This window comes from Spermophilus citellus (genome assembly GCF_964194105.1).
Source record: "Spermophilus citellus genome assembly, chromosome: 10".
NCBI classification, from domain to species: Eukaryota; Metazoa; Chordata; class Mammalia; order Rodentia; family Sciuridae; genus Spermophilus; species Spermophilus citellus.
Window position 1 is genome coordinate 137,769,294 of NC_138197.1, and position 27,828 is coordinate 137,797,121.

At 40.5% G+C, this 27,828-nt stretch overlaps 1 protein-coding gene and 1 pseudogene across 2 annotated transcripts in view; one reads left to right on the forward strand and one right to left on the reverse strand.

Moving 5' to 3' along the window:
* The first annotated feature begins 10,876 nt into the window (after positions 1-10,876).
* LOC308658318 (proteasome subunit alpha type-3-like) lies at positions 10,877-12,643 on the forward strand (annotated as a pseudogene). The gene is made up of 3 exons: positions 10,877-10,937; positions 12,163-12,317; positions 12,363-12,643. The product of its transcript is annotated as a proteasome subunit alpha type-3-like (transcript).
* Positions 12,644-16,078: 3,435 nt separating this feature from the next.
* RABL2B (RAB, member of RAS oncogene family like 2B) overlaps positions 16,079-27,828 on the reverse strand; it is a 30,066-nt gene continuing 18,316 nt past the window's right edge. Inside the window, exons 10-12 of the transcript XR_014024051.1 lie at positions 27,576-27,616; positions 26,130-26,351; positions 16,079-16,369 (exon numbers count right to left, since the gene is read on the reverse strand). The gene's annotated coding sequence lies outside the window, so the exon portion shown is untranslated. The remainder of the gene's footprint in view (positions 16,370-26,129; positions 26,352-27,575; positions 27,617-27,828) is intronic.

Sequence of the window (27,828 nt, forward strand, 5' to 3'; positions counted from 1 at the left end):
CTAAGCCAGCCTCAGCAACTTAGCAAGGCCCTAAGCAACTTAGTGAGACCCTAACTGAAAATAAAACTTAACAAAGACTGGGAATGCAGTTCAGTGGTCAAGTGGCCCAGTGTTCTATCCCTAATACTGAAAAAAAAATTGCTCTTGACTATTAACCAAACTGTAGAATTTATTCAGATTTTACCAGTTTTTTCTTTTTATTACTTTTCCTTTCTGTCTGTTCCAAGGTCAACCCAGGTTACCATGGCATTTTTACTTGTCATTTGTCCTTAGTTTCCTCTGGTTTGCTACAGTTTTCCAGTCTTTCTTTGCTTTTATAGAACAAACCTTGGCAGTTTGGTGCAGTACTTGTCAGGTATTTTGTAGAATGTCTCTTAATTTGAATCTGACTGAACTTTTCCAGGATTGTGTTGGTATCATGAGTTTGGGGAAAGAATCCCACAGAGATGAAATATCCCTGCTGTCCATCTTACCAAGGGCCACCACAGGCCCCAGCCAGAGTGCCATTTTGCCCCAGCCACTTGGTGGGCCTTGTTTTCCAGGCCCCTCTCTATCCCCTACTGTCGCATTCCCGGTCACAAGAACACTCAGGGGCACTCCAGGGAAGCTGGGCTGCGCAAAATAACCACACAAGAGACAGAGATACCTTTTCCTTTGGGGGTCCTGTGATGGCTCCTCTGACCTTAAGGGTCCAGAGAAAGAGAGAGTGAGCGCGTGCTGACCCCTTTTATAGAGAAGAAGTCATTCAAAGACGGCAAGGGTCAGATTTCAGGGGGCTGCGTCTAGCTTCCTGATGTCCACTGTCAGCAGGTTGTCTGACGTCTAGGGAGGCCACAACCCAAGGCGGAGCAAGAGAAGGGGACACACAAAGGGTGTTTCCATGGAACATTCTATCCCAAACAGGGCCAGGGGTTAATATCCCAAAAGAACAGGTGAGTGTAGCTTGACCCATGGAGCTGCAGGAAGGCACGCCTAAGCATGAAGACACATTTTGCGACATTTTGCGACTTCCAACATGGGGGCAGCCATCTAGGGCCACTTTGATGTGGCCAGATCATGCAAAGTAACCAACAGAGCCTCAATTGATCAGGGAAGGAAAATGCTGGTCACATAGTGTGACGGCCTCCCACACCCTACCACAGGCTTTTCTTTGGAAGAGAGGTACTGGTTGTAGCAACTACACATATCCTTGGAATTCCTTTGTAGGTGAGGTGTGTTTCTCATTAATTCATTCACATCAGTATAGATTACCTATTCGTATTTATTTTACATGTAGGATTATAATCCAATATAATATCATTCAATCCATTGCTCATAGTTTTCCACCTTTGGCCTTTGGGAGATCTTCCTTGATCTTTATTTCCTTTAATTTGTTCTTTCTTTTTCTTTTTCTTGGTACTGGGGATTGAACTCAGGGTCACTCAACCACTGAGCCCCATATTCAGCCCTATTTTGTATTTTATTTAGAGACAGGGACTTACTGAGTTGCTTAGTGCCTCACTTTTGCTGAGGCTGGCTTTGAACTCTCAATCCTCCTGCCTCCACCTCCCCAGCTGCTGGGATTGCAGGCGTGTGCCACCACACCTGGCTTAATTTGTTCTACTTATGGGAAAGCTGAGCTTATTGATTTGAAACCTCTTCTTTTGTAAACTTCTCCCTAAACACTGCTTAATAACATACCACATATTTTGTATATTGTTTCCATTTTTTAAGAGAGAGAGAGAGAGAGAGAGAGAGAGAGAGAGAGAGAGAGAGAGAAGATGTAGATGGACACAACACAATGCCTTTATTTTTATATGGTGCTGAGAATTGAACCCGGGTCACGCCCGTGCTAGGCAAGTGCTCTACCACTGAGCCACAATCCCAGCTTGTGTTTCCATTTTTTATAACATTTTTTTTTAGTTGTAGTTGGATACAATATTTTATTTTATTTTTACGTGGTGCTAAGGATTGAACCCAGGGCCTCGCACGTGCTAGGCGAGCACTCTACCACGGAGCACAACCCCAGCCCTATTGTTTCCATTTTTAAAAAAATATTTATTTCTTTGGTTGTAGTTGGACATAATATCTGTATTCCAAACACTTAGTTTTATGTGGTGCTGAGAATAGAACCCAGGACCCTGCGTGTGCTAGGTGAGTGCTCTACCACTGAGCCACAATCCTAGCCCCTATTGTTTCCATTTTTTATTGGCTTAAAATACTTTCTAATTTCCTGTTTGATTTACTATTTGGTCCAGGTGTCATTTAGAACCATGCCATTTAGTTAGCAAATAGGAATCTGTTATTGATTTCTAATTTAACCCCCTTGTGGTCAGGGTACACTTTGGTTTGAATCGGTTTTTTTTTTTTTTTTTGCAATTTGTTTTATGGTACAGGATCTTGGTAAATGTTCAGCGTATACTTGGGAAAACATATTTGTTCTTCTATTAGTGAGTGGAATGTTTTATAACTGTCAATTAGTTCAGGATGGTTAATAGTGTCCAAATTTTCTATATCCTTACTCATTTTTTGTACTCTTATTCTGTAAACTATTGAGAAGGGGCATGAAACTGCTGAAGATAATTGTAAATTTGTCCTTGTAAGTCTATCAGTTTTTTAAAATATTTTTTTTAGTTGTTGATAGACCTTTATTTTATTTATTTATATGTGGTGCTGAGTATTAACCCAGCCACATGCCTGGCAAGTGTGCTACTGCTAAGCCACAGCTCCAGCCCACTCAGTTTTTATTAGTATATATTTATTATAGCTACATTGATATCTAGCTTAAATGCCGCAGTCTGGCTGGGCACAAATCACGAGCCACTCAAGCAGGAACAAACTTTATTTCTGTTTTTTTTTTCTTTTTTCTTTTTTTTTTTTTTAAAGAGAGAGTGAGAGAGGAGAGAGAGGGGAGAGAGAGAGAATTTTTAATATTTATTTTTTAGTTCTCGGCGGACACAACATCTTTGTTGGTATGTGGTGCTGAGGATCGAACCCGGGCCGCACACATGCGAGGCGAGCGCGCTACCACTTGAGCCACATCCCCAGCCCCAAACTTTATTTCTGAACTCCCCCGAATGCCACCCATGCGGTCCTTCTAGGCACACCACACACCAACCGGAATTCCCTCAACCGGAACTCCCTCCACCGGAACTTCACCAACCAATGCGAACTCCCTAGGAATCCCCACGAGAACTCCAAAGTAGCCGGCGCCTGAGGCGGACAGCAGGGGTCTAAATACAATTGAATACACAGCGTGTTTCAATCCAGGATCATTTTAATGGCTCGCCTCTCAACCATTACTTCTGGCAAAATGCCAGGGGCCATTCCGACTCGGCTGTGGCCCTCAACATCTCCCCCCTTCTTTTTAATTAAACAACAAGCAATGTGGCTTATTGTCCAATACTACATATGGTCCTTACCCGTCATCGGATGAGCTGACCTCAAGGCGTCAGCCTCCTGTCGTAGGTTGATACCATTGCAATTGGATCTTACCCGTCATTGACTACTGGCCCAGCATACAGCCATACTTGTGGATAGGCCTTTGCACCAGTGTGGGGGGGTGAGGTTCTTTGCCTCACCTCTGTTGGCCCCCAAATTTGGCCTTTGCAAGCAGAAGGGAAGAGGATACAGAAATGCCATGACACCAAGCCAATTGACAGCTCCTTTTGGAAAAATTGTACCACCGGTGACACCATCAGCAAAGATACCCCAGCACTACCACAATTCACTGCACCAACAGATAGTTCACAATGCATACAAGTGATACATAGTCCAGGCAAGTTCTGCAAGCAGTTCAAAGCAGAGGAATCTATCAATATGTCCATTTCCTCCCAAAGTAAATTGACTCCTTGATTGAGCATTACTTGTTGAGTTATTATTCACTGATGCATCAGTTTATACAGTTTGTTGTCTAATGCAGAAGCTGTAGTTTGGTTTTATCTTTGTCTTCACTGGCACTGGGATGAAGATAGGAATTCTGGCAATGATAGCTAAAACAAAAATTATGTAACATTCCAACAGGCACTAAAAGAAAGCAATTTTCTAAACAATTTAGTATCCTGAATAGAATTAGATATAATGAAAAGGAAAGGTGAAAGTAAACAAACAGATCTGTTAACCTCCTTTTTTGTTCATAAATTAAAACAATCCTCAACAGCTGTTTACCCAATTTAAATTAAACCATTTAAATCACGTGAATAAAAAAAATTTGGATCCATTTTTTTCATGCGTGCTCCTCATATATGATATATGGACATACGCACATACAGACATACAACACAAAACACAAGTGTGCACACATAACATACAACACATAAGACGATAGTAAAGGCCTTGTAGCTTTTCACAGGTGAAATCTCCATTGTAATGTTTAAAAACTCTACAGTCAAAAAATAGAACTGATCAGAAAAACCTTAACCTAGGTCTGTATGAGCTCAAAAAATAAAATAGAACTTTACGATGTGGGAAAGGGCAATAATAAAATAGGTATTGAAAAAGACATCCTGGTTACCACCTGGGTTTGACTCTTTTTTGGATATCCCAAAACTTGCATAATGGGTCTGAAGGTATTCCCACAAGCAAGTCCCAAGGTTGTTTACATTTGAAATAGGCCTTAATGGTATTCATTATTCATTAGCCTCCAGGTGTGGGAGAACCACTGTTGCAGATGTAAGGATATCAGCTGTTATGGATTTGAGCCAAGTCATCTTCTTTTTGGTCTGTAGAAATCACTTTAGTTAGTCTCTCTGGAATCCAAATTGGCTGCTGTTCTCCCTGTGGAAACACAAACAGACCCCCGACTCAAGACAATCACTGGGTCAGGACCTTTCCATTGTCCTGTTAGAATATCCTTCCAAAGTACCTTGGGCTTCTGTACATTTTTCGGACACATGTGCCTTTCCGCAGCACTAAGCCCTGATGAATCCAAATTTAAAAAGTTTAGAGTAAAAAGGGTTATTTTAAGTTTATCTTTGGGGGATATATACCCCTTCCCAATTCCCTCTTTTTGCTTTAATAAGTACATTTAATAGTTTGATGAGCTCTTTCAACTATGCCTTGTCCCTGTGGATTGTATGGGATTCCTGTTATATGAGTAATGCCAAATGATGAGCAAAATTGTTTAAAAGAGGTAGAAGTATAACCAGGGCCATTATCTGTTTTTAACTGTTTTGGAATGCCCACAGTGGCAAAATTTTGTAAGCAATGAGCTATAATATCTTTATTTTTTTTTAAAGAGAGAGCGAGAGAGATATAGAGAGAGATAGAGAGAGAGAGAATTTTAATATTTTATTTTTTAGTTATTGGCGGACACAACATCTTTGTTTGTATGTGGTGCTGAGGATCGAACCCGGGCTGCACGCATGCCAGGCGAGTGCGCTACCGCTTGAGCCACATCCCCAGCCCCAAGCTATAATATCTTTAGTTTTTTCTCTGGCATGAAGGGAGCCCATCAGAAATACGGAAGAAGTGTCAACTGTAACATGCAAATATTTTAATTTTCCAAATTCTGGCAAGTGTGTGATGTCCATCTGCCAAATATGGTTAGGTATCAGTCCTCTAGGATTGACTCCAAAATTAACTTGTGGTAAAAAGGTCACACAATTTTGACATTGTTTTATTATTTGTCTAGCTTGTTCCTTAGTTATTTTAAAATGCTTTTTAAAAGTATTTGCATTGACATGGAACCTTTTATGAAAATTTGTAGCTTCTTCTAGTGTAGAGAAAATATGTATGTCATGTGTAGTTTTATCTGCTAAATCATTGCCCAATCTAAGGGCTCCAGGCAATCCTGTATGTTCCTTGATATGTCCTATAAAGGAATCCCCGATTGAGCATGTCCCATAATAACCATCTCATTATTAATGGCTCTTAAATCTTGCAATAATCTCCATTTACCAGATTTCTTTTTAATGACAAAAATGCGAGTATTATGGGGAGACACAGAAGATTGTATATGTCCCTCCGCTAATTCTTATTTGACCAGGTCATGGGCTGCTTGTATCTTCTCTTTAGTCAGGGGCCACTGAGGAACCCATACTGGCCTTTCTGATTTCCAAGTAATTTTTATTGTCTCAGTGACTCCTCCTGAAAACCCAATCCATGTCTGTCTGTTCCTTGATCTATTTGTATTGGTGCTGCTATACCTTGTTCTTGTTCTCCTAATATTTTTCCTTTCCTAAAACCTTGTCTAGCCATAATAGTGGGTGCATTTGGATTGATGTTATTTGTTAATGTCAAACCTAATTGATTTAGGACATCTCATCCCCATAAATTTATGGAAAGATGATCCAATACATATGGTTGTATAGTTCCTTCACATCCTTCAGGATCCTTCCAATCTAATACCATTGCACTTCTGTGGGGATTAGTTGCCACTCCTAGGCCTTGAAGTGTTTGAGTGGCTTGTTGTAATGGCCAATGTTTTGGCCATTGTTGACGAGAGATGATGCTAAGGTCTGCACCTGTATCCAGTAGCCCATTAAATTCATGTCCTTGAATATTTAATTTTAGCATGGGGCGAGAATTTAAATTTAAAGAAAGCATAGCCCAATCTACATCTGTGGAGCCTAATCCCCTGGAACCTCTTTCTATAGTACGGCTGGAAAATTTATCATGTTGGCTGGGTATTATTAGTAACTGTGCTATTCTATCTCCTGGTGAAATTACTGATTTACCCCTTGGAGAACTGGCTCTAATTTTGTTTTCACCTCCATAATCTGGATCAATTACCCCAGGACTTATCATAAGTCCTTTTAGAGTAGAAGAACTGGGCTGGGGATGTGGCTCAAGCGGTAGCGCGCTCGCCTGGCATGCGTGTGGCCCGGGTTCGATCCTCAGCACCACATACAAACAAAGATGTTGTGTCCGCCGAGAACTAAAATAAAAAATAAATAAATAAATTCTCTCTTAAAAAAATAGAGTAGAAGAACTGTGTCCCAATAATAAGCCTACTGTTCCTTGGGGAAGAGGTCCTTTTACTCCTGTGGGAATGATTTGAACTCCCATCTCTGGAGTTAGTACTGCTCTGGTGGAGGCACAGATGTCCAGCCCTGCACTCCCTCTGGTTTGTCTGATGAGAGATCTAATGGATAATGTGTCCTGGGCACTACCCTGATGGTGTTGCTGGGTTCCTCCAGTGCCCCATATATTTGTGGTCATGGGCCCCGGAGTATTGGGCCCCCCTGTCCGTTTTTTTTGGCATTGGAGCCCAACACCTTTCTCCACGATATCGTGGGTAAACACCTGGTCCTTGTCCGATTTTTGATAACGGAGTACCCTCTATGATGGTTTGAGAATGGCATTCATTAGCCCAATGTCTCCCTCTATGGCATCATGGGCAAATACCTGGTATTCTACCCCTTTGATACCTAGTTTTGTTAATCCCTCCTCCTATGGGGCAACTCCTTTTAAAATGTCCTGTTTGTTCACAATTATAGAATGTTTTTGGCCTGGCATCTAAAGCCTGTTGTACTGCAGCTGCCAAGACTTGCCCTTGTTCATTAATGTCTCTACATAATTTAATATATGTGTTTAAATCTTCATGTTTCCATGGTCTAATGACCTCCTTGCACCATTTGTTTGCTTGCTCATAGGCTAGCTGTTTAATTAATGGCATTGCTTGTTCTGTATCCCCCAAAACTCTGGTAGCTGTTTGAATAAGCCTATCTACAAATTCAGCGTAAGGTTCATTAGCTCCTTGTATTACCTTAGATAATTGACCTTGTAAATTTCCATGTCCTTGTAAAGTCTTCCATGCCCTAACCACATCTGCAGCAATTTGTGAGTATATGGAAGGATCATATGCAATTTATTGCTGCTGACCCTCATAAGGTCCTTTTCCTAACAACATATCTAGATTTCTCTGAGGATAACCAGCTGCTGAATTTTGCCTAGCCGTCTCTGTGCAAAATTCCTCATTGGCAACCTTCCATAACAGGTATTGTCCTCCATTTAGCACAGCTTTTCACATACTAGTCCAATCTGCTGGCGTCATTTCCAAGTTGGTAGTGGATTCGACCATGCTTACAGTGAAGGATGCTTGGGGACCATAGGTTGTTACAGCCTCTTTTAATTGCTTCACTGTTATGAAATTTAAAGCACGGTGAATTTGTTGATTTGTTGCCCTCCTGTCTGCTCAAGTACAGAGCATGCTAATCTTTGAGGTCCTGTCTCAGGATCCCATCTATCAACTATGGGGGTTGGGGGCCCCCCAGCATATGTTGTCTCCATAGGTGGAGCTGTTGGTGTGACACTTATGCCCTCTGGTGATAGAAAGGTGTTAGTAGCAGCCTCCTGTGGTAACTTCTCCCCTGATAGCCCTTCCTCCTCTAAACTTTTTTCCCCTGACTAACTCGAGAGACTTCCTCTTTTACTTGATGTAAGATGTCTTCTCCTAGACTAAGCAAACCAGATTGTACCAATGTCCATAATGGTAATGTGCCAACTGGCAGAGTTCCTGGGCTTTCCTTTTGTATCTTCTTTAAATCTTCACCATGATGGTTCCATTGTGATATATTTAACAACCCCTCTTTAATGAACCATGGGCTACACCTTTGTATCGTCTTAATGTATGCCCTAACTGTTCTTGATTTTACTGAGATGCCTCCTTCCTCTAGCACTTTACTTAACGCCCTTTCGGTTTGGTTCTTATTAATTTTTAATTCCCTATTTCTGTGACGAAGATACCCCTCACTAAGATAATGAAAAAGAAAACCGAGTCAAAATGAAACAAAAATGGAACAAAAATTCATTATATCAGCCTTTCTATCCTCCTGAAATGTCCATCCGTCCTTTCTCCCTATCTGTTCCTCAGACGCAAATAGTTTTTCCTCAGATGTGGGCGGTTTTTCTTCCATCCCACCCATATCCAGGGACTGGCAACTTAAAATAAAAGTGAAACAAAATGAAAGAAGAATCTTTAAATGGTTACCCATCCTCTCACACTGCCCTCAGGAGTGAGCAGTTTAACTTATCACTTACCCTCAGGCGTTCCCTGGATGGGTCACCAATTGCCGCAGTCTGGCTGGGCACAAATCACGAGCCACTCAAGCAGGAACAAACTTTATTTCCAAACTCCCCTGAATGCCACCCACGCGGTCCTTCTAGGCACACCACATACCAACTGGAACTCCCTCCACCGGAACTTCACCAACCAATGCGAACTCCCTAGGAATCCCCAACTCCCTAGGAATCCCCGTGAGAACTCCAAAGTAGCGGGCACCTGAGGCGGACAGCAGGGGTCTATATACAATTGAATACACAGCCTGTTTCAATCCAGCATCATCTTCATGGCTCGCCTCTCAACCATTACTTCTGGCAAAATGCCAGGGGCCATTCTGACTTGGCTGTGGCTCTCAACACTTACATACCACACAACTCACCCATTTGAACTATACAATTCACTGGTTTCCATCAGTTTTAGAACAATCTCATTGTCCCTGCAAGGAAACCCTGTACCCCTTAGCTTCCCCACCAAGTTCCTTCCCTGCTGCCCCCAGCCCTGGACAGGCACTCATCCACTCTCTGGTTTGCCTGTTCTGCAAATTCTGCAGAATCAGGACCATGCAATATGCTGTTTGGGAGGCCACCCAAACCTCAGCAGTGCCAGGGCTTCATTTCTTTGCATTTTCAAATAACATTCCACTGCATGGAGAGACTATGCTGTACAGACATTAGGGTTATTTCCAGGTTTCTGGCTATGATGAATAATGATGCTATAACATGCATATCCAGGCTTTTTATGAGTGTGTTCTCCTACATCTTGAGTATATGTCTAGGACCAGCTCTGCTGAATCATATAGTAGCTATGCTTAGCCATTCCAGGAATTGTTCACCTGTTTTCCAAGGTGGCTGCACTATTTCACATTCCACCATCAGTGCATGGCAGCTGTGATTCCTCCACATCTTCACCAATGTTCAGTATCTGTCTTTTTCATTATATGAAGTGATATCTCATTCTGGTTTTAATTTCTAGTTCCTTGATGGCTAATGATGTTGAGCATCTTTTCATGTGTTTGTTGTCCATTTGTGTGTGTGTGTATGTGTGTGTGTGTGTGTGTGTGTGTGTGTGTGTGTGTGTATATGGAGAAATGTGTACTAAAATGCTTTATGCATTTAAAAAATCACTTTATTGACATACATATTTACTGTATACAACTTGATGAGTTTGAAGATAAAGGTTTTTCTATGAAGCCATCACCACAAACTATGCCATGAACATATCCACCACTTCCAAGTTTGCTCTCATTCTCTATTATTATTATTTAATATTAATATTATCATTATTTAATAATAACAATAATTTACTATTTTTGAGACAGTGTCTCATTATGTGGCACAGGCTGGCCTTTTAATTCTGAGACTTGAGCATCCTCCTGGGCAGCTAGGATTGCAGGTGTGTACCCCAATGTTTGGCTTATTATGTATTTGTGATAAGAAACACTTGACATAAGAGCTACCCTTTTAGCAAAATCTCAAGTGTGCAGTACAATGTTGTTAACTTTAGGACTGTATGGATGGTAACAAGCATGTGAAAAAAAATGCTTCATATCACTGCCATTTGGGAAACTCAGAAACTCAGGAGGATAGAAGCTCAGTGGATTAGAGAAGGGGGAATGAAGGAAAGGGAGGGGAATTGGGAATAGAAAAGACAGTAGAATGAATGGGACATAACTTTCCTGTGTTCATATATGAATACGAGACCAGTGAAATTCCATATCATGTACAAGAATGGGATCCCAATATGAATAAATTATATTCCATGTGTGTATAATATGTCAAAATGCACTCCACTGTCATGTATATCTAAAAGAACAAATGAAAAATAAGAAAAAATGAATAAGCAGAATGGCTTGAGCCAGTTCTCAAGGCTACTGAGGGCAGAGGCTCAGTGCCTATGGGGAGGAGCCCCAAGATAGCAGCAGGACATGAAGTGGTCATCACCCCCTTCCTCAGAGGTACCTGGCATGTTCATTGAAGGGGATTCCCAGATATTTTAAGGGATTTCTGCATGAAATCAAAGTAGATGTTGATCCTGGGGATGCAAAACCATCACAGCCCACTTGTTAGCCTAAGAGGATGTGTTGGGTGACACATGGATTTCTGGCCCAGGTCCTTCTCACAGGGGGTATAGTCGCATGGATTCATCCTGCGACGATGATGTGTACTTTGAATGGACATGCTGAATAGTGGGAGAGCTTTTGCATCAGTTCCTGGGCCCACAGATAAGAGCAAATAGAGCCGTTTGAGAGTCAGTACCTCCATACCTCAGCCCACACCAGGATGGTCAATAAATAATTCTGCATTCCTTGGGGAGTGGCAGAGACTAGTACCAGCCATAAAGACAGACTTTTCAAAGTGAAGTGACACCAGGAAAACAGCAGAGAACAGCTTTAAACTTCTGTGCCTCCAGAGAAAGCTTGGAAAGAAAGAAAGAAAAAGAAACATTGTCTGAACTCGGGAAACTCGTCAAAGTCTTACAGAAACCAGGAAAACAGTGAAACCAGGAAAAGGCACCTAAAAGCCCTCTGGCACGTTTGCTCACTCTTGCCCCCCCCCCCCAGCTTGGTCTTGAAGCCCAGAGCCCACTTTCCCAGTGTGGGACCTTGAACTCTGGTTCCAGAGGGAGCCAAAAAGACAAATTATTGCTTGTCTATTCTAATCTATTGGACTACCTGAAAGACTAATGGGAGGTGCCTGTTTGTTTTGTGTGAATTTGAACCCACTCAGGATAGAAAAGTGATTTAGTTTGTTTCTGTGGTGCTGGGGATGGAACCTGAGGTCTCACATATGCTACGTCAGTGCTCTATCAGTGAGCTGCACCCGAGATCAGTTTTGACAGAGATGTCCTTGAATGTCCAGAACTAAAGGTTAGACTAGTCTGCATGGTCATGCAGTGTAGTGAAGTGCTTCAGGCCAGGTGACCCTGCATGTCCTGGTGGCTCTAGCATGGTGTGCACCATTGGCACCAGGTATGACCTGTCAGCCTGTACTTTCTCTCCTGATGGAAGAGTTTTTCAAGCTAAATATGCTGTAAACTCTGAAAATGGTAGTACAGCTATCAGGATGAGATATAAAGATGGTGCTGGCTGTTGGATAGAAAAATTAGTCCTTTCTAAGCTTATGAAAAAGAGTTCAATAAATGACTAAGTGTTGGCCAGCATGTTGGGATTGCCATAGCAGGTTTGTTTGCAGATGCTCATTCTTCAGCAGACATAGCAAAAGAAGAAACCTCCAACTTTATATCTATATTTGGCTGCAACATTCCACTAAAACATCTCATAGACAGGTGGCCATGTACATATATTTGTATACCCTCCACAGTGCAGTAGTTCCATGTTAGGGTCTTACCATATGAACCACACGTGGGACCCATTCATCAGGGGTGTGTTGTTGGCAAAGCCAGGCAAGCTGTAAAGACAGTAATAGAAAATTTCAGATGAATGAAATGACCTGCTGTAATGTTAAAGAAGTTGTGACAGTAACTAACATAGTAGTCAATGAAGTTAAAGATAAGGCTTTTGAACTAGATCTCTGCTGGGTTCATGGATTGATTAAAGGAGGATATGAAGGGTTTGTTCCAGAAGATATAAGGGTAGGGGCAGAGAAATATGCTAAGGAATCTTCAAAGGAAGAAGATGAATCAGATATTCATAGTATATAACATTACTTCAGTATCTTCTCTGATACACATTTCTATGAAAGTCCCATATAACTGTTTAGCCTATGAGTTATACAGAATCACTGACCAATTTTCATTACATTTTTTAATTATTTTTTTAAAAAGAGCCAGATGTGGTGGCACATACCTCTAATCCCATGGCTTGGGAGGCCGAGGCAGGAAGATCAGATGTTCAAAGCCAGCTTTAGCAATTTAGCAATGCTGTAAGCAACCCAGTGAGACACTGTCTCAAAAAATAAAAAAATTGAAAAAATAAAAACCAAACCAAGAAACAAAAATAACTCAGAAAAGTCAGTAAACAAATGGATGACTACAACCTTTAACAATCAAGATCAGAAAACCCTGGGAAAAGGAAACATGTGATTTCCAAAAATTACCACATCATATTATTATAATAGTTTTCAATAAGAAATCACAAAGTTGACAGGGAATTATGGGCCATTTATAAGAAAAAAAATGACAGAAACCATCCTTGAGGAAGCCAAGATGTTGGGGTTTCTAGTCAAAGACATGAAATAAACTGTCTTAAATATGTTCAACGAGCAAAAGAAAACCATGGACAAAGTACCAAAGGAAATAAAGAAAATGATGCATGAACAAACTGAGAATATTAATTGAGAAAAACAGATACTGTTAGTCAATTTCTGTTGCTATGATGAAGTACCAGAGATGAAAAATTTAAAGGAGGAAAGATTTATTTGGCTAATGATTTCAAAGGTTTCAGTTCCTAGTTGCTTGCCCCATCACTCTGTGCTTGTGGTAGCACAGTATGCTTGGTGGGCACATGTGGCAGAGGAAGTCTGTCAACCTCACCACAACTGGGAAGCAAAAAGAGAAAGAAGGAGGAAGAGGCCATGGGGCCCTTTAAGGGTGTGCCCCAGCAAACTGACTTCCTTCTAGTAAGACCCACTTCTTAAAAGTTCCACCCCCTCCAAATAGCACCTCAAGCTGGGGCCAAGCCTTCAACACATGAGCTTTTGGGGGACTTTCTAGATCCAAACTATGACATGCCACTCCTGTTTGATTGATGTCCATCTCATGATGCAAAATGCATCTTGTCCATCTCCAAGAGTCCCCAAGTCTCAATAGTTCCAGCATTATTCAAACATCCAAGTCCAAAATTTCCTCTAAGACTTATGGAAAACTCAACTGTGAACCCCTATAAAAATAAAAAGAGCAAGTTATAAACTTCCAAGATACAATGGTGCAGGGCAAATATTCCTGTCCCAAAACGGAGGAATAAAGGCATGAAAAGGAAAAACCAGACCAAAACACACAGGGCAAATGTTAAAACATGTCCTCATGTGCAGCATCTGGGACATGTGGTGGCATGCTGTGAGTTCCAAAGGGCTTGGCCAGGGTGTGAAGGTGATCTGGCTTTGGCATCCATCATCCCATCAATCACCTGGCTCATCTGGTTGGCCAGGCACGGTGCCCTTCTTCACTTACCATTCTGTGTGCATCCATGCTCAGTGGGAGAGGATGACATTTCCCCATAAAGAAGGAACATTCTTCCTCCTTTTCTGGCTGTGCTCAACTGCTAGTATCTCCAAACAAGGTTTCAAAGTCCAAAGGGCCTGGCCAGCCCACCCCCATGTCTCTGCTTGCTACCTACAGCTCCTTTTAGCAGGTGGTCCATGTTGCTAGCATCACCCTGTTGGGGGCTTCTTGTAGTGACTTCAAGCCTGCCACATACTGCCTAGACTCCTGGTTTTCCTCTGAAATCTCAATGGACACCTCTAGGACCCCATATCTTGTGCACCTTGCATGCCAGAAAAACCATGTTCAATGAGCATCATGTGGATGATGCTAGGGTCTGCTGCTAGCGTGAGCTGTATCAGGGCTTGTTTAATCATGGCTGCAGCAGTTTCTGAGTGCTCACAGCAAAAAGAATGCCCCAATAATTTCCTAGGTGACCCTGTGCAGAGGGCGCCTTGGGCTCAGGCTTGCCTTTCCAATGAAAGGTCTACACCCTAACCCTTTGAGCCTGTCATAGATGGGGTCTTACTGATTACTGGAATTCCATCAAAGGATCTTTTCTACTGTCCTGGTGAAATAAATTAGCTTCTTTTAATGGTGCTATCTCTTTAGCAATGGCACCCTTCTTGAGGACACTTTTACCCTTGCTCCTTTTTTGGACAAACTACAACTTTTTCAAATATTTCCACTCTACGTTTTGCTCCCAATTCTCACTGTAAATCCGGCTAAAAGCATCCTGCTACAACCTGAATGCTGTGCTGCCTTGAAATTTCCTCTGCCAGATTAATTAGTTCATTGCCTTTAAACTCAGCCTCCCATGAAAATCCAGAGCACGGACAAAATGTAGACAAATAATTTGCCAGAATGTAATGTGTGGCTGCTAGTCTAATTCCTAATGGAGTCCTGTTTTCCCCCAAAACCTCATCATCATGACCTTCACTGTAGCATTTCTGTCATTATTGCTGGTCTCAGAGCCTTCACCTGAATCACCCATTATGCTCTGCTTACAGAACTCTAGGTTTAATGTAGTTTGTTTCCCCAAACTTTTCCAAATTCCTTCTGCAGTCCAGTTCCAAGGGTTTCTGTCTTACTTTTTTGGTATCAACATTCTGTGTTGATTTCTGTCACTGGGATAAATATCTGAGATAAACAACTTAAAAAGGGTGAAAAGTTTATTTTGGCTCATGGTATCAGAGGTTTCAGTCTGTGGATGCTTGGCCCTGTTGCTCTGGGTCTCTGGTGGCCGGGGACATCATGGCAGGAATGTGTGGTGAAGAGGCATCACCTCATGATGGCTAAGAAGCAAAGTGGGGAAGAAGAGGGCCTGGGATTCCAAGGTTCCCTCCAAGGGCACACTCCTGATGGTACCACCTCCTGAGGTCCCACCTCCTCCCAAGGCACCACAGGCCACTGATCAACTTTTAGCCCACGATATGTCAGGGGACATTACAGATCCAAATCGTGGCTGTTTCCAACCAGACATTCTGGGACTCAAGGGTTCAAAAGGAGCTCAGCAGCAGACTTGAGCAGGCAGAATCAAAGTGTGGACTGATTCAGTTGGAGGAGAGAAAGAAAAGGGAGTTAGAAAAAAACCTGGGGGACCTTTGGACATCACCTAATACACCAGTGTACAGATTATAGGAGTTCCAAAAGGAGAGAAAGAAATGGGCAGGAAACTTATGATCCCAAACTTCCCAAATATGAGGAAAGACATTAATATACAGATAAGAATTCAAAGAACTCCAAGAGATATACATCAAAACACATCTTCATCCGAGTCATGGCACCAAACATACGCACATACACACACAATCAGCCTGTATTTGCTCATTTAGGTCATTCTTTAATTCACAGATCACTTTAATTTTGAACCTTCTGAACTCCTTCTCTGACATTTCATCAACTTCGCTGTCCATGGCTTCTGTTATTGTAGTGTCCTGGTTTGTTTGGGGCACTTTCCTCCCCTGTTTTTTCATGTGGTCTATGTGTCTTCTTCCTTGCAGCGTGGATCCTGAACCTCATGCAAGCTGGTGAGGGCAGATCTGGGCCAGACTTGAGCTCCTGCAGTAGTCTGCTGGTCAAAAGGGTGTCCTGTGCTGGGGGCTGGGCTCTGGTGGGTGTCCACCTATGATGGGATGGACTGGGGCCTACTGTGAGCCTCTGTCCTGGTCCTGTACAGGCCGGTGTGGGTGGATCTGGGCCGGGCCTGCCTTCTCGCTATATCATAAACTGTCAAAAGAAAAAGAGCAGAAAGAGAAAAGCAACCTGTTTTATATATATAGTTGATTTCCTACCAGAAAGGATGAAAGCTATTTGGGATGACAAAATTAAAATTTAATGAAAAATTCTTTCAATCAGCAATTCTATTGCCACAAAACTATGCTAGATGACAAAAAGGTGGGAAGCAAAAATGTGGAAAAAACACCAAGCTGTGTGAATAGCACCTGAGGCCTGGGGTGGCTCTATTATTGTCAAACAAAATAGATTTCAATTCACAAAAGGCTGCAAGAGACAAACAAGGATGTTTTATATGTTAGGAAAAGTTCGAATGTACTAAGAAGATGTAAGTACAAACACATTGTCTTAGTTAACTATTTCGGTGCTGTGACTAAAGGATTTGTTTTTTTTTTAATCTTTTTTTTAATTGGTTGTTCACAACATTACAAAGCTCTTGACATATCATATTTCATACATTAGATTGAAGTGGGTTATGAACCCCCAATTTTACCCCAAATGCAGATTGCAGAATCACGTCGGTTACACATCCACAATTTTACATAATGCCCTATTAGTAATTGTTGTATTCTGCTACCTTTCCTATCCCCTACTATCCCCCCTCCCCTCCCCTCCCATCTTCTCTCTCTACCCCATCTACTGTAATTCATTTCTCTCCTTGTTTATTTTCCCATTCCCCTCACAACCTCTTATATGTAATTTTGTATAGCAATGAGGGTCTCCCTTCATTTCCATGCAATTTCCCTTTTCTCTCCCTTTCCCTCCCATCTCATGTCTCTGTTTAATGTTAATCTTTTCTTCCTGCTCTTCCTCCCTGCTCTGTTCATAGTTGCTCTCATTATATCAAAGAAGACATTTGGTATTTGTTTTTTAGGGATTGGCTAGCTTCACTAAGCATAATCTGCTCTAGTGCCATCCATTTCCCTGCAAATTCTATGATTTTGTCATTTTTTATTGCTGCATAGTACTACATTGTGTATAGATGCCACATTTTTTTATCCATTCATCTATTGAAGGGCATCTGGGTTGGTTCCACAGTCTAGCTATTGTGAATTGTGCTGCTATGAACATTGATGTGGCAGTATCCCTGTAGCATGCTCTTTTAAGGTCTTCAGGGAATAGTCCAAGAAGGGCAATAGCAGGGTCAAATGGTGGTTCCATTCCCATCTTTCCCAGGAATCTCCAAACTGCTTTCCAAATTGGCCGCACCAATTTGCAGTCCCACCAGCAATGTACAAGTGTACCCTTTTCTCCACATCCTCGCCAGCACTTGTTGTTGTTTGACTTCATAGTGGCTGCCAATCTTACTGGAGTGAGATGGTATCTTAGGGTGGTTTTGATTTGCATTTCTCTGACTGCTAGAGATGGTGAGCATTTTTTCATGTACTTGTTGATTGATTGTATATCCTCCTCTGAGAAGTGTCTGTTCAGGTCCTTGGCCCATTTGTTGATTGGGTTATTTGTTATCTTATTGTCTAATTTTTTGAGTTCTTTGTATACTCTGGATATTAGGGCTCTATCTGAAGTGTGAGGAGTAAAGATTTGTTCCCAGGATGTAGGCTCCCTGTTTACCTCTCTTATTGTTTCTCTTGCTGAGAAAAAACTTTTTAGTTTAAGTAAGTCCCATTTGTTGATTCTTGTTATTAACTCTTGTGCTATGGGTGTCCTATTAAGGAATTTGGAGCCCGAACCCACAATATGTAGATCGGAGCCAACTTTTTCTTCTATCAGATGCAGAGTCTCTGATTTGATATCAAGCTCCTTGATCCATTTTGAGTTAACTTTTGTGCATGGCAAGAGAAAGGGATTCAGTTTCATTTTGTTGCATATGGATTTCCAGTTTTCCCAACACCGTTTGTTGAAGATGCTATCCTTCCTCCATTGCATGCTTTTAGCCCCTTTATCAAATATAAGATAGTTGTAACTTTGTGGATTAGTCTCTGTGTCCTCTATTCTATACCATTGGTCCACCCGCCTGTTTTGGTACCAGTACCATGCTGTTTTTGTCACTATTGCTCTGTAATATAGTTTGAAATCTGGTATCGATATACTGCCTGATTCACACTTCCTGTTTAGAATTGCTTTTGCTATTCTGGGTCTTTTATTTTTCCATATGAATTTCATGATTGCTTTATCTACTTCTACAAGAAATGCCATTGGGATTTTGATTGGCATTGCATTAAACCTATAGAGAACTTTTGGTAATATCGCCATTTTGATGATGTTAGTTCTGCCTATTCATGAACAGGGTATATTTTTCCATCTTCTAAGATCTTCTTCTACTTCTCTCTTTAGGGTTCTGTAGTTTTCATTGTATAAATCTTTCACCTCTTTTGTTAGGTTGATTCCCAAGTATTTTATTTTTTTTGAGGATATTGTGAATGGAGTGTTTTTCCTCATTTCCGTTTCAGAAGTTTTGTCACTGATATACAGAAATGCCTTTGATTTATGCGTGTTTATTTTATTTTTTTTTATTTTTTATTTTATTTTTTTTTTAAAGAGATAGTGAGAGAGAGAATTTTTTAATATTTATTTTTTTTTAGTTATCGGCGGACACAACATTTTTGTTTGTATGTGGTGCTGAGGATCGAACCCGGGCCGCACGCATGCTAGGCGAGCACGCTACCACTTGAGCCACATCCCCAGCCCTGCGTGTTGATTTTATATCCTGCCACTTTGCTGAATTCATTTATTAGTTCTAGTAGTTTCTTTGTAGACCCTTTTGGGTCTTCTAGGTATAGAATCATGTCATCTGCAAATAGTGATAATTTAAGTTCTTCTTTTCCTATTTTTATGCCTTTAATTTCTTTCGTCTGTCTAATTGCTCTGGCCAGTGTTTCGAGAACTATATTGAATAGAAGTGGTGATAGAGGGCATCCCTGTCTTGTTCCAGATTTTAGAGGGAATGCCTTTAACTTTTGTCCATTCAGAATGATGCTAGCCTGAGGCTTAGCATAGATAGCTTTTACAATGTCAAGGTATGTTCCTGTTATCCCTAGTTTTTCTAATGTTTTGAACATAAAGGGATGCTGTACTTTGTCGAATGCTTTCTCTGCATCTATCGAGATGATCATATGGTTCTTATCTTTAAGTCTATTGATGTGGTGAATAACATTTATTGATTTCCGTATATTGAACCATCCTTGCATCCCAGGGATGAATCCTACTTGATCATGGTGCACAATTTTTTTGATGTGTTTTTGTATTCGATTCGCCAGAATTTTATTGAGGATTTTTGCATCTAGGTTCATTAGAGATATTGGTCTGTAGTTTTCTTTCTTTGAGGTGTCTTTGTCTGGTTTCGGAATCAGGGTGATGTTGGCCTCATAGAATGAATTTGGAAGAGCTCCCTCTTTTTCTATTTCCTGAAATAACTTGAAAAGTATTGGTATTAATTCTTCTTTAAAGGTTTTGTAAAACTCCGCTGTATACCCATCCGGTCCTGGGCTTTTCTTGGTTGGTAGTCTTTTGATGGCTTCTTCAATTTCATCCATTGATATTGGTCTGTTCAAATTGTGTGTATCCTCCTGACTCAGTCTGGGCAAATCATATGACTTAAGAAATTTATCGATGTCTTCACTATCTTCTATTTTATTGGAATATAGGTTTTCAAAATAATTTCTAATTGTCTTCTGTATTTCTGTAGCATCTGTTGTGATATTACCTTTTTCATCCCGTATGTTAGTAATTTGAGTTCTCTCTCTTCTTCTCTTCGTTAGCATGGCTAAAGGTCTGTCGATCTTATTTATTTTTTCGAAGAACCAACTTTTAGTTTTGTTAATTTTTTCAATAGTTTCTTTTGTTTCAATTTCATTGATTTCCGCTCTGATTTTAATTATTTCTTGCCTTCTGCTACATTTGCTGTTGTTTTGCTCTTCCTTTTCTAGGGTTTTGAGATGAAGTGTGAGCTCATTTATTTGTTGGTTTTTTCTTTTTTTGAGGAATGACCACCAGGCGATGAATTTTTCTCTTAAAACTGCTTTCATTGTGTCCCATAGATTCCGATATGTTGTTTCTGTATTTTCATTTATCTCTAAGAATTTTTTCATCTCCTCCTTTATGTCTTCTGTAACCCATCGATCATTCAGTAACATATTGTTCATTTTCCATGTGATGTAGGATTTTTCCTTCCTTCTTTTATCATTGATTTCCAGTTTCATTCCATTATGATCAGATAAAATGCAAGGTATTATCTCCACCCCTTTATATTTACTGAGGGTTGCCCTATGGCATAATATATGGTCTATTTTTGAGAAGGATCCATGTGCTGCTGAGAAAAAAGTATATCCATTTGATGATGGTTGATATATTCTATATATGTCAGTTAAGTCTAGGTTATTGATTGTGATATTGAGTTCTATAGTTTCTTTATTCAACTTTTGTTTGGAGGATCTGTCCAATGGTGAGAGAGGTGTGTTGAAGTCACCCATAATTATTGTGTTGTGGTCTATTTGATTCTTGAACTTGAGAATTTGTTTTATGAATGTCGCAGCACCATTATTTGGTGCATAAATATTGATAATTGTTATGTCTTGTTGGTGAATGGTTCCTTTTAACAGTATATAATGTCCTTCTTTATCCCTTTTGATTAACTTAGTCTTGAAGTCCATTTTATTCGATATGAGGATGGCCACCCCTGCTTGCTTACGAGGACCATGTGCGTGGTATATTTTTTCCCATCCTTTCACCTTCAGCCTGTGTATGTCTTTTCCAATCAGATGTGTCTCCTGGAGGTAGCATATTGTTGGATTTGTTTTTTTAATCCATGATACCAGCCTATGTCGCTTTATTGGAGAGTTTAAGCCATTAACATTCAGAGTTACTATTGATATATGGTTTGTACTTCCATCCATGTTTGATTATTTATCATTTTTTAAAAAAATTTAGTTTGTTTCTCCATGATTATCTTTCCCCTCGCCCTCTGTCTTTACCGAGACACTTCCTACTGATGGTTTTGGTTATTGTTTTTCATTTCTTCCTCGTGTAGTGTTTTGCTCAAAATGCTTTGCAATGCTGGTTTTCTGGCTGCAAATTCTTTTAACTTTTGTTTATCATGAAAGATTTTTATTTCGTTGTCATACCTGAAGCTTAATTTTGCTGGATACAGAATTCTTGGTTGGCATCCATTGTCTTTCAGTGTTTGAAATACATTGTTCCATGACCTTCTTGCTTTCAGCGTCTGTGATGAAAAATCCATTGTTAACCTTATTGGTTTACCCCTGAATGTAATCTATCTCCTTTCTCTTGTAGCTTTTAATATTTTCTCTTTGTTCTGTATATTGGATATCTTCATAACAATGTGTCTTGGCATTGGTCTACTGTGACTTTGTGTGCTCGGTGTCCTGTATGCATCTTCAATTTGTATATCTGTTTCCTTTTTTATTTCTGGAAAGTTTTCTGTAATTATTTCATTCAGCAGGTTACTCATTCCCTTGGTTTGAATCTCTGTACCTTCTTCTATCCCGATGACTCGTAAGTTTGGTTTTTTTATGTTATCCCATAACTCTTGGATGTTTTTCTCGTGATTTTTTACCAGCCTTTCTGAGTTGGCTAGACTGTTTTCAAGATGATATATTTTGTCTTCATTATCTGACGTTCTGGCTTCTACTTGCTCCACTCTGTTAGTGATACTCTTAATTGAGTTTTTAATTTGGTTTATCGTTTCCTTCATTTCTAGAATTATTGTTTGATTATTTTTTATAATCTCTATCTCCTATTAAAGATGCTTAACTTCTTCTTTTATCTGTTTATGTAATTCATTCTCAATGTGTTCTTTCGCTGCTTGAATGTGCTGTCTTGTATCCTCTTTAAGGTTCCATTCCATCTGTCTAAGGTGTTCCTTGAGTTCTTTATATGACCATTTTTCTGATGACCCTAGGTCCTCCTGAATATTTAGGCTGTCCTGCATTGTTTGTACTCCTTTTCTTCCTTGCTTTTTGAAGCTGCTCATGTTACTTCTTGTTCTGTTTGACTGATGAGTTACTGTTAACTCCTATAAATTTATTAGATGCTTGGGAGGAAAGGTATTAGAAGGGAAGGGAAGAAGTCACTAAAGAGAATGAGAGTAGGCAGGTAGAATTCAAGGAAGGGGGGATAAGATAATTGAAAAGAAATGAAAAGAGAAAAGAAGAAAAAAAAAGGAAATAAAAAAAGAAAAAAAAATTAAAAAAATAATAAAAAAATTAAAATTAAAATTAGAAGAAAAAAACATTAAAAAAATTGTAAAAAAAATTTAAAAAAACAACAAGAAAGAAAAATGAAAATGAAAGAAAAACCCAAATCAAAAAAAAGAGAAAAGAAAAAAAGAAAAAAAAATACTAATAAATGCAGTCTTAGAGTTTGATTAACTTCTCTTCCAGTAGGTGGCGCTGTGCCCACCAGGCCAAGTTTCTCCTGTCAGTACGCGGGAACCAATCACTGTGCAGCAGCTCCTCCCAGACTGGGCGAGTCTCCAATCCTGAGTGCCTAGGGCCTCCTCTTGTGTCTAGTCACTTCCCACTTTTCCTCTAGCCAGGCCCCTCTCACGGGTGCCGCCCACCACAATACTGGCTACACGCCAGGTCTGGGAGCCCTGTTTTCATGAACGACTGGGCACACTCTTCCAGTTTGCCATTCCCTCAGACCCTAAGTTTGTAGAGCTTGGGGCTGAGAATCCTCAGCGAATTTTACTTGCCCTCCGGTAGCCACTCCCCCGGTAGCTGGTGCAAGAGACCTCAGCTGTCAGCACTGGTGGGAGCGGTAGTTCCGCACCACGGGTCCCGTGCCACCTCTGATTCCCTGGGTCTGGCTATTGTGCTCACGGGAGAGCTGGGAGGGGCCCTTACGGGAGAGCTGGGAGGGGCCCTTACGGGAGAGCTGGGAGGGGCCCTTAAGGTTTCCCCGATGTGTGGAGAGGGAAGGCTAGGGAATTACACACCTGTAGCCGCAGGTTTCAATGAAGTTATCTCCTCCGCCGCAGTCTGATGACGTCAGTTCTCTGCCGTGGTGGTATCTCTTGCAAATGGCGACAGTTCGTTTCCCTTTGCCGGGTGACCAATGCAGCGGGTGGGTCCTTACTGTCTCTCCCAAGCCCCGTTTCAAACCTGTGGCCACTACCTATGAAGGCTCGGTAGGCATTTACCTCCATAGGATGAGAAGGGCTGACCAGTTGTTTCAGCCGGATGGATTAGTGCTGAGTCACAGCTGTTTGTCTGCGGGAAGCAGGCGAACGGGAGCTTGAATTCAGCCGATCCGGGCTCAGAGTATGTTCTGAGAGGCCCAGACTGTTCGCCCCAGATCCACGTCAGCTCAGCATTGCCTAGTGATCCTGAGCAAACAGATTTAGGTTGTTTACGACTCCCTATGCCTGCACAGCTGAAGAGGTCAGAGACTTGATCTCTCTGCGCCCGCCGCCATGTTGGAATCCTCCGTGACTAAAGGATTTGACCAGCACAATTGTAAAGGAGGAAAAGTTTATTTGAGGACTCATGGTTTCAGAGGTCTTAGTCCATAAAAGGCCAACACCTCAGGGGTTGAGGGGAGGATGAACATCATGGTGGAGGAGTGTAGCAGATGGAATCAGCTCACATCATGATTGGGAAGCAGAGAGAGACTCCACTTGCCAGATACAAATATATACCCAAAGCCATGCCCCAATTCCCACCTCTTCCAGCCACACTCTACCACTGCTGTTACCACTCAGTAATTCCTTGGTGGGATTAAATCACCAAATGGATTAAGACTCTTATAACCGAATCATTTTCCTCTGGACCTTCTTGCATTGTCTCACATGTGAGCTTTTTTGGGAACACCTCACATCCAAACCATAACACACATTCACACCTAACAACAAACCCCAAATGTACAAAGCAAAAATGGATAGAATTTAATGGAGAAGTATTTATTTCCGTAATAATGTTTAGAGAGTTTAATGCCCTACTTGAAATAATGAATAGTATAAGCAGACAGGATATCCACAAGGAGATCGAAGACTTGAATGCCAGTGTGAACCAATTTGCCATAACAGACACACACAGGACACTGTACTCAACATGAGCAGAATACTCACAACTCAGTGTTCTCCAGGACCAACCATATGTTAAGTCCCCAAACAATATTAATAAATTTAAAAAGACTGAAATCACAATGAAGCATCTTTTCTGAGTTCAAAAGAATAAAACTATAAACCAGTAACAGAAGGAGAATTGGAAAATACACTAATATGTGAAAGTTAAAAATTAAAACAATACATTCTTTTTTTTTTTTTTTTTTTCACCAGGGAAGGGGCACTTAACCACTAAGCCACAGCCCTTTAAAAAAATGTTTAGGGTCTTGCTGAGTTGCTGAGGCTAGCTTTGAATTTGTGATTCTCCTACCTCAGCCTCCAGAGTGGTTGGGATTATAAGCATGTATCACTGCACTCAGTTAAATAATACACTCTTAAACAACCAATGGGTCAAAGAATAACTCACAGGTAATTAGACAATGCCTTGAGGTGATTGAAGACAAAAACACAACACACTAAAAACTTATGGGATGCAGCAAAAGCAGACACTAAGAGGAAAATTCATAGCTGTAAACATGTATATTAAAAAACAAGCAATTCTAAATCCCAAATATAATCGTATATCTGAAGGATCTAGAAAAAAGTAGATCTGAAGCTAGCAGAAGGAAATAATAAGAATCAGAGTAGAGACAACACAGATATTAGAAAAATAATAGTCAAAGACACCAATGTTGGTTCTTTGAAAAGAACAACAAACTGACACCCTTTTAGCTATATTGACTAACAGTAAAAGAGAGAAGACCCAAATTACCAAAATAAAAATGAGAGTGGAAACATCACTATCAATTTTTATAGAAACAATAAGAACCATAAGAGAATATTATGGATAATTGAATGTCAATAAATGGGATAATCCACCTAAATGAGATGGAAAAAAGAGAAAAAATCTGAATAAATCTTAATAGACCTGTAACAGGAGAGGCTGAGTCAGTACTTAGACACCTTTCAAAAAAACCCAGACCAGATGGCCAGATAGTGGCACTTGTGAAATCTATCCAACACTTAAAGACTAAATACCAATCCTCAAACTCTTGCAAAAGATGAAAAAGAAAGGAATACCTTCTAACTCACACTATGAGATCAGCATTATTTTGATACCAAAGCCAGACAAGGATACTACTAGAAAAGAAAGCTACAGCAAGTAACTCATAAATGTATTTGTAAAAATCCTTCACAAAATACTTGAATTTCTTGCTAACTGACCTTGCAACGACCAATCAAGGAGAGGGCCATAGAGCAAGCGGAGGGACTGCAACAGATGGCCTCATGTCCTGGCTGCCTACAGTGTAAGCAGCCTGCCGCTCATGCGCCTAGCATGAGGGGAGTGGCCTGCCACTCAGATGCACTTAACGTATGCCATGTATGCAGTACTCCATGCACCTGTCCCCACAATTAGGCATTAAAATTAGAACATTCATAGAGACAGAAAGTAGAAAAGGTTACCATTGCTCATGAGAGGCTCATGCTTAACAGTTACAGTTTCTGTTTGGAGTCATGAAAAAGTTATGAAATAGAGAGTGGTGGATGGTTACAGAAAATCATGGGTGTAGCTAATGCCATTAAATTTTATGCTTAAAAACAGTAAACCTTGTGTTATTTATATATTAGTACCATAAAATAATTGAAAAAAGTTATACCACAAAAAAACAACTAAACACAAAAGAATGCAGGCATAAAGAAATAAGTGATGGAAAGTACAAGATAGTATACCCATAGTGGCAACTAGCTGGACTTCTGCTGGCGTCCAGGCTTGCAGATAGCAGAGGACCTGTGAGGGTGGCCTCATGGGGTCCCTGATAAGTTCTGCAGCGAGTCATGCAGCTCTTTGGCTGCAGCTCCAGGCAGCGGGGTGTATTCACATCTTCCTTTCTCAAATAAGTTGCAGGTAATCTTCCAGCAGATGCATCCACCATTGTTGACTGAGCTTTGGACCTGTGTTGAAAGTGAGCATGGTGTGGAGCTATGCCATGAGAACGTGAAGAGGTCCATGGAAACTCACAGTGCAGACCCTCCAAGAGGAATCTGAAATCCTCAGTGTGGTCATCATTGGCTACTTTATGCCAGAAAAATACTTTGCTATTTAGAGTCACTTATTCCAACAATTCCTGGTGATATTGAGGAAGTTAAGAAATTAGATTCACCAGCATATTCAAAACTCAAAGAAGACCCATGTTCCAAAAAGCAAAATAATGAATGGCCACTGATGAAAATCTCCTTTTTTGTTCATCTTTTTCTGATATGTCACTGCTCAATACTATACATTAGTGTATTGTCACATCTTAGGTATATTTAAAAATTAAAACATGTTCAAACAACTATGAATTAAATATGTATGAGCTGTATCATATAGTTAACACGTTGTTTCACCTGTTAAATTAAACCCATCATATATTATAGTAAAAAAAGATCCATAGAAAAAATCAAGATTTAAAAAACTTCATATGTTAATTAAAAACTCAAAACTTTCTAAAATGTACCTACCACAAGGAAGTTTCTCTTATGATGAACATAAAGCGAATAAAGACACATGTGAAAGGGCAAAACAGCAGTGTTAGAACTGTAATGTTCATGGTAAAACACCAGCACATACACACCAATGGAGCATGGAACTACCAGAGAGGCTCTGTAAAAGTAAATGCCTGTTGGGACTTTGAAACGGTGGTTCCACTACACAAAGCAGTTTGGCAGTTTCTCACAAGGCTAAATATAGAATTATCACATGACATGGTAATTCCATTCTTTTTTTTCTAATATGTTTTTAGTTGTAGTTAGAATACCTTTATTCTATCTATTCTGATGTGGTGCTGAGGATCGAACCCAGGGCCCCATACGTGCTAGGTGGGTGCTCTACCGCTGAGCCACAACCCCAGCAGTAATTCCATTCCTAGATACACATCTTGCTATAGACTTAATTGTGTCCCCTACTCCTTCCCAATTTCATATAATATAGCTTAACTCCCAAGGTAACAATATTTTGAGATGGGCCTTTCAGAGGCAATAAGGGTAACGAGATCATAGGCGGTCCTAATCCAACAGAATGTGTGGCCTTCTGAAGAGAGGAAGAGAGAGGATCTCTCTCTTTGCTTGCATGAACAGAGATCATGAGCACATAGGGGTGCTACCAGCCAGGAGAAGAGGCCTCAGAATGACACCTACCTTGTTGGTACCTTGATCTCAAGACTTCTCAGCCTCCAGAACTGTGAGAAAAATGTTTCTATTGTTAGCCACCAGTTTGTGATATTTTGTTGTAATAGAATGAGTAGACTAAGACACCTGAAGGAACTGAATTCTAGTACTCATGCAAGTACATGTTCATGGGTGTTCTTAGCACCACTATTTTTAATAGATAAAGATTGGAAACAGCTCAAATGTCCACCAACAGATGAATAGATAAATCCTATAACACGTT